Here is an 8,557-nt window from a genome sequence, read left to right as displayed (position 1 = left end):
TCAAAATGGCGGCTCTAACTGGCTGTAAGCCTTGTCTCTGTCCCTCAGCGCCAGCCCCTACTCGGCTGTGCCAGAATCGGTGTTGGGGGTTTTTAGCAGACTGAACAATTTGTCCTTAAGATTCCCACAAGTAAGTAAGCTACTTGTAAGACAAACGGCGAAATTAAAATTACGTAATAACACACAGTTAAAAAGTGATAGCAGATAGAGCAGTAAAGCCCCCGGCTTCCGCCTCAGGGGTGAAAAACAGCACGATAGTAATCAACGCGCTGTAGATTGTGGCGGATTTATATAGCGCGGGAGGGCGGGAGGCGTCCTGCAGCTAGACTGCAAACCCCTTAGCCCTCTCAAAATGGCGGCTCTAACTGGCTGTAAGCCCTGTCTCTGTCCCTCAGCGCCAGCCCCTACTCGGCTGTGCCGGAATCGGTGTTGGGGGTTTTTAGCAGACTGAACAATTTGTCCTTAAGATTCCCACAAGTAAGTAAGCTACTTGTAAGACAAACGGCGAAATTAAAATTACGTGATAACACACAGTTAAAAAGTGATAGCAGATAGAGCAGTAAAGCCCCCGGCTTCCGCCTCAGGGGTGAAAAACAGCACGATAGTAATCAACGTGCTGTAGATTGTGGCGGATTTATATAGCGCGGGAGGCATCCTGCAGCTAGACTGCTAACCCCCTAGCCCTCTCAAAATGGCGGCTCTAACTGGCTGTAAGCCCTGTCTCTGTCCCTCAGTGCCAGCCCCTACTCGGCTGTGCCGGAATCGGTGTTGGGGTTTTTTAGCAGACTGAACAATTTGTCCTTAAGATTCCCACAAGTAAGTAAGCTACTTGTAAGACAAACGGCGAAATTAAAATTACGTGATAACACACAGTTAAAAAGTGATAGCAGATAGAGCAGTAAAGCCCCCGGCTTCCGCCTCAGGGGTGAAAAACAGCACGATACAAGAGTCACAAATCTATAATTTATCCTTACGTCCAATCAGGATACATAATTTTAGGGCTGCCTGTTCCTTACAGGAAAGGGGGCAGTAATGTGACTGTAGGTGAAACCTTGTTTCCTGTATATCTTTTTATTTTCCTTCAAATACCATTAAAGCCAAATTTGACATACACTGATGTAGTGTTGTCTGTCTTTGTGTGAAATTTAGTGTGAAAGCAAGTCTACCAAAATGTTTGCAGGATACACATCGTCATGTATGTCCCTTGACAACATAGGTAAACTTGTAATAGTATCATAAGTAGCAACATAAAACATAAAACATGCAAAAACGCACAAAACGGACATATCAAGCCATCAGATATACTCACTGTAAAACAATAGCATATATAAATGAGTGGTGACGCATAATACCGTGTCAGGTTTAAAATCCTTACCCTCCTTTTTGACAGTAGATCACCAATTAGTGGATATCTGCTGTCAAATACAACTTTCAGACACACAGAACCAGCAAGAACAATTCACGATAGAACCAAATACACAAACATGAAAAACGCATGGACATTTCTTTCCAAAGGAGTTGCGCCAAAAAAAATCTCATTTCAACCAACCAAACTCACGTGTCTTGTTAGGCTTAAAATCCCCCAGAGCAATCCATCAATGATCTGTGAGCAGAAGCGAAAAGAAAAAAATACACAGCACACAAAAGAGAGACATTTCTCATAATACACAGACATCAATTATAACTTATAAGCAGAAGGCAAAACATGATACACATTAACAAACACAAAAATAAATGTCCATTACTTAACTGTTACCATCTTGTCAGTCACCTTGCAACATGAAGCCCTTTTGACTTTCCAAAAGTACAATTGTTTCACTGACACTCCATGTTAGCTTTGTGCCACAACTTTCACTTTGAAAAATACTTTTCAATTGGCAAATCGTTCTTACTTATTCATGTAGGCTTCAAAATTTTAGTAAAAGGCTGCATCTTATTTTTTTGTCTAAGACTTAATGCAACACTTCGTTTTCTGTCAAATAAAAGCGACTAGCAGACATTATTTTTTAGAGCAGAAATACAAATGTCATGATGTTGGGACTTTTAAAGAAACCTTTTTTATATTTCCCTTTGGAATAAAGTTCTTTAATTTTATTGATGTTCTTATGGAGAAACCAGAAATCCCACCTTTCAGAGGCTGTTTAGCAAGGTCATTCTGCATTTCACAGAGACAAGGCTCGAATTTAAAAGGTCACAAATGTCAACATGACAGCCTCCTCCATTGTTTACAGGAAAACTAAAGATAGCATCTTAGCGTAACTTGAGCAGCCTGTTCTCCTAGCCCACAGTTTTTGCTCATTCTGAGGCTGACAAAGACAGAAGGCCTACTGCATTTATTGTGAATGATTCACAGAACCTAATAACACACATACCAGTTTTTAGAACAAATGCTTTTGCAATGGTACTCATTTCAGCAACTTTAATTGGATCTCACTGGGCCATTTAAAAGTAAACCCAAATGGGGACAACCTGCAAATTTGTATTATACCTAAATGTATGCATTTACTGAAGCCTAAAGCACTTTAAAGCTATTGTAAATGGCAAGAATGCTGTTTTAAATGGTCTATTTTACACAAATTCGACTTTAATATTAGGGGCACTTAAAAATAAATATCCTATAATTGTTTTACATATTAATCATCCTCAGAATGTTCTTTACACATTACAGAGATTAGACATTAGTCATATCTCATGTAAATCCTTAGAAAAATGAATTTTTTTACGTTTGCGCTAAGTGAAATTCAATATGCTAATGTTCTCATTATGCGGTATAGCACAACTTAAATTAAATTTTAATGCTAGGATGTGATAGTATGAGCATTAAGCTTCATGAATAGTAAAAAAACGTATTTTGAAGCACTTATTTTTAATAATTATTTTTCATAATTTAATAATTATTTTTAATAAACCCAATTTTTAAAAGTAAATACTCCTGTTTATTTAGCTTGTCTCTCAGCATTGTAACATGAGCACAAATGACTGTATTTTTCAAATGAAAACACATAAATGCATGTTCTATAATATACTTCTGAGTTCAGCAAGACTTTACTTCAGCTGAAGAGTGTTTGCCTGTTAATATCTGATGCAATATTTGTAAGCAAAATAAATACTATACGCTTGTTTTCCTCCAAAACACACCATTTTCGTTTTTGAGGCTTCTTTATTCCTAGTGTATGTGAATATTTAATTTTATTATTTTAAACATTTAGACATTTTGCGCGCCATGCATTTCGTGAATAGCGCCATCGCTATTCACTTACAAAAGTTGCACTGATGAGAAAACCAGATAGACATTTAAACACACATTTAACCCACATATCAATACTTAGGACAGAAACAAAGGACACCCCACAGACTGTACTTAAAACAAACCATTTGCAAATACTAGTTGCAAGTCATATTTACAAGAAACACTTCTCAATTGTGTTTCAAAAGACTGCAAAAACAGCCCAACAGACTGATGTATGTCCAAGAAGCGAAAATACACTAAATTTACTAGCTTTGGCTAGCAGAACACCAAAAGATCGTTCTGCATATCTTCATTCACAAAACTGCACAGAACAAAGGATCCTTGTTTTGTATTATGTCATATTTTAATTCCTTGCGGATATAAAATCACCAAGGAAGAAATATGTTTTTAAATCTAAACCTATTTAGATATTCCCTTTAGGGGAAGCCGGCTAATCCAAACGTATACAAAGTTGGCCAACACAAAGCTCCAAATTTGCTAAGATCAGGCATCTTATAGCTCACTAATCTAGCTTCAAACTTCAAGGGGCTATCTCTATCGATACACTCGTAAATATACAAGACCCTCGGTTTTTGAAAATTGCAATCTTCAAATAAAAACTAAGGACAGATCAAACTAAGAACCAGACTAAGGAACCAAAGAACAAAGGACTGGGAGCGACCCACTTATACTTAACTCTTACTTTTACTAATTAAAAGGTTATCCAAATTCTAACTGTCAAGTTCTACATGACCTAATGGTCTTTTAAAGAATACTCACGCCAAAAAGGTTCTCAGTCAGGAGTGACATCATGTGGAGGATCAAAATCAGGAAGATCAGAAATATACTGGGCTGCAGAATCAAAGAATCTCCAGAATCCCTGTGCACAGAGTACCTTCTTAGTAGAATCCTGTTCTGTCCTCCTCAGTAGATTTCAGTCTCCTGACAAGATCACTCCCACAGAAAGCCACTTCTCTGATGAGCCCAACGTTGGGCGCCATTTGAAGAAATGAAAAGTTTCATTCTCAGGGAATACTTACTAATATAACAAAGAACTTGGCACAGAAGCTGAAATATGAAAAGACATCTTTATTAAACTTTCAATAAGTGAGGCTACGTCACCCAGCTGCCTTAGCAACTGAATGAGGCAGTCTGCAGAGTACAGAGAACAGAGGCCTTTTATATGCTCTCAGGGTTACAAACTTTAGCATACAAGTAAGGGGCAGTCCTAGCTTTTTTGCAAGCATGCACAAAATCCAACATTCCTTCCTTACAATTTGACCACTCACATGTTTCCACGACAAAAGCAGGATCATGATGACAAGCCCATTTTTCAGTTTGTCCAGCCCAAAATCAATCATTGGTTAAACTTAACATTTTTCATCAGACAGGTCGATCGGACCCATAATAAAAACAGGCACATCCCCATCGTAAATAGGCCATAAAGAAGGAAGAGAAACAGATGAGAGGCGAGATAGAAGGTGTGTGCATGTACCATAAACTCAGCAATGTCCTGCTCTTGAATCTCTATCTTGATCAGCTAAAGGGCAAGAACTGGTTTGGCAAGGTCAGCTTCAGGCAACAGGGTCAGTCCACTTAGGTCATCTAAGAGTCAGCTAAAGTCATCAGCCTATGTGAGGGCAACTACAAAATGGCTGCCATGCATAAAATGGAACCCAAGGATTCAGAACGAAATCTTCAAATACACAGTGAATCCATCGGTGTAACATGACGAAAACACTCATAATTGCTGAGCTCACTGTTTACCGTTCGTTGTTACCAAAATCGTAACAGAACCACGACATTTATGACCCAGGTTCAGAATTCACGGAACCTCATGTGCAGAAGCAGCAGAAAGGTAAAATGGCGTTTAAACTCCTAAGAAGCTCATGCTAACTTAACACAGTGTGAAGGCAAAGCATATCTATATGACACCCTCCCTTGATCCGAGCACGGATAAGATAAGGGAAAAAAATTTGGAATGCAGAGTTCAACAACAACAGTCAGTTCAAATTTGCGCAAGTGAAAAAACTTTTTACTTTTTTTTTATAATTTTTCACCCAAAAACAAAATCTCATAATCAAGAAAATTTAGTAATTGGCTTTACCAAAGTCAATAGGCCTGGGGCAGAGAACATTTCCATATGCTGGAGAGAAAAAAATAACAACAGAAAAAAAATGTTCAATGTCCAATAAATGGTGATGACATACTTCATCCTAACATTGAATATGCAAAATATGCAGCAACAGCTTCCAATAGGAAGTCACTGTTCTCATCCGAAAATAGTTCAGCCATTCAATTTAATAGCGGGAAAGAACATATATGAATCTCCTTACATTGTTTTGCCCTTGGTTTCTCCACCCGTTCTGCCCTCTCACTTCCTCCCGCTGCAACCCCTGCGGCCCTGCCCCACCACTCGCTCATTCATCCCGCTCCCGCCTCCCAGCTGCCCCTCCCACCCACCTGCCCTTCTTATGGCACCTACTGCGTGAGCTGCGCCGCTGGCGTGCCGAAGGCATGCCAAAGGCAAGTCCGTCTGCGCCCATCCGCGCCTGGACCTCTCTCAGCGCCAGACCCCCTGATCCCCGCGAACGCCACAACACCAGACACTGCTACGATGCCAGCCCCCTCCACGCACTCAATGCCGGCCGATCACACTCCTGCTCCCAGGTCACCCCAACGTGGAACCATGGACCCGTCTCCTGCCGGAACTGCCACTACACCAGCCTCCAAACCACCACCACGCCCACCGGAGTAGGTCACAACAGCCTCCGTCGACTTCTACTCAACACCCGCTCCGCCCGCAAACACGCCATTGAACTCTGGGACCTACTCGACTCCACCCCCCCAGACGTCGCCTTCCTGACCCCTCCTCCGCACACGACATTGCCATAGCCATCCCTGACGGCTACAAGATCACCCTCAGGGACCACACCAACGGAACAGGAGGAGGAATCACCATCGTCCACAGAAACACCCTCAGAATCTCGACCAGCACCGACGACATGCTTATCACCGCCGAAAACCTGCACTTTCAGATCCACACCGACCCCAACACCACCCTCAGAGGAACCCTCATCTACAGACCACCCGGCCCCCGGCTGCTGTTCAGCGACTCCATCGCCGACTTCGTCAGCACCCACGCCCTTGTGTCCATGGACTACATCCTCCTCAGGGACCTGAACTTCCACCTCGAGAACACCAACGACAGCAACTCCACCACCCTGCTTGACAACCTTGCCAACCTTGGACTCAAACAGCTCGTCATGACTCCCACCCACTCTGCCGGACACACTCTCGACCCCATTTCTCAGCCAGCAACCTTGTCACCTTCAGCCACACCACCAAACTCCACTGGACTGAACACCGCTGCCTCCACTTCACCTTTAAGAAGCCCACCACGCACCACCACACACAACGGGCCCCCCACCGCAGCTGGGGCAAAGTCACCCAAGACCAGCTGCTCCCCACACTTGCCCGAAACCCACCAACGGACTCTACCGACACCGACTTCGCAGCCCTCAACCTCAGGCAATGGATCGACGACTGCGCCAACACTCTCGCCCCGATCAAGAAACCCTCGAACAGAAGCACCAACAGAAAAGCCATCTGGTTCACCGCCAACCTCCAGGCATCCAAGCAGGCCTGCCGTAGGCTTGAGGAGAAGTGGCACCACGAACAGACATCAGACAGCAATGAAGCCTACAAGAACGCCATACGCAGACACCACCAACTCATCCGTACTGCCAAAAGGACCTCCTTTAAAGAGCGCATTGACAATAACGCACACAACAGCAAAGAGCTCTTCCACATAGTGAAGGAACTCTCCAGCCCCAGCTCCAACTCCCACGACATCCCGCCATCACAAGACCTCTGCGACTCCCTAGCCACCTTCTTCCACCGCAAGATTGCAGACATCCATGACAGCTTCAGCAACCAGGCCCCCCCGACAGACACAGACACCTCAGACTCACCGCTCCCCAGCCACATCGACATCGACCTCCTGCTTTCCTGGACCCACGTCAATGACGAAGACACCATCAAAATCCTGAACACCATCCACTCCGGCCCACCATCTGACCCCTGCCCGCACAACATCTTCAAAGCAGGCTCCACCATCGCACCCCATCTCCGCAAGATCATCAACAGCTCACTCGAGACCGCCACCTTCCCAGAGAGCTGAAATCATGCCAAAATTAACACCCTACTCAAGAAACCCAAAGCTGACCTCAAGAATTTCCGGCCCGTCTCCCTCCTCCCATTCCCGGCGAAAGTCATTGAGAAGATCGTCAACAGGCAACTGACCTCCTTCCTTGAAAAGAACAACAACCTGGACCCGTCCCAATCCGGATTCCGCAGCAACCACAGCACTACTGAAACAGCCCTTATCGCCACAACAGACGACATCAGGGCCATGATGGACAACGGAGAAACCGCAGCCCTCATACTCCTGGACCTCTCGACCACCTTCGACACCGTCTGCCACCACATCCTCCGCACATGCCTCCACAATGCAGGGATCCGTGACAGAGCACTGGACTGGACCGCCTCCTTCCTCACCGGGAGAACCCAGAGTGTCCGCCTCCCCCCATTCCGCTCTAAAGACACCAAGATAATCTGCGGTGTACCCCAAGGATCGTTCCTCAGCCTGACACTCTTCAACATCTACATGACACCGCTCACCAACATCGCCAGATCGCACGACCTCAACATCGTCTCATGTGCCGACGACACCCAGCTGTTCCTCTCCCTCACCAAGGCCCCCACCACCGCCAAATCCAACCTCCACGAAGGAATGAAGGCCATCACCGAATGGATGACGATCAGCCGCCTGAAACTGAACTCAGACAAGACGGATGTCCTCATCATCAGATCCACCCCCTCCGCCTGGGACTACTCATTGTGGCCAGCCACGCTAGGAGCTGCACCGACGCCAACTAACCAACCCCACAACCTGGGAGTCATTCTGGACTCCGCATTGTCAATAACCGAGCAAGTGAACGCCGTCTCCTCCTCCTGCTTCAACACCCTCCGCATGCTCCACAAGATCTACAGATGGATCCCCACTGGTACCAGAAGGACAGTCACCCTGTCCCTCGTCACCAGCAGACTGGACTACGGTAACGCTCTCTACGCAGGAGCATCAGCCAAACTCCAGAAACGACTACAAGGCATACAGAACGCCTCTGCATGCCTCATCTTCTACATCCCCTGCCACGGCCACATCACAGCCCACCTGAAAGTCCAACACTGGCTCCCCCTCAACAAGAGGATCACCTTCAAGCTCCTAAACCACGCTCACAAAGCTCTCCACAACACCGGACCAGC

Source organism: Lissotriton helveticus, chromosome 7, assembly GCF_964261635.1.
Source record: "Lissotriton helveticus chromosome 7, aLisHel1.1, whole genome shotgun sequence".
Taxonomy (NCBI): Eukaryota; Metazoa; Chordata; class Amphibia; order Caudata; family Salamandridae; genus Lissotriton; species Lissotriton helveticus.
Note: the sequence above shows the minus strand (reverse complement) of the source record.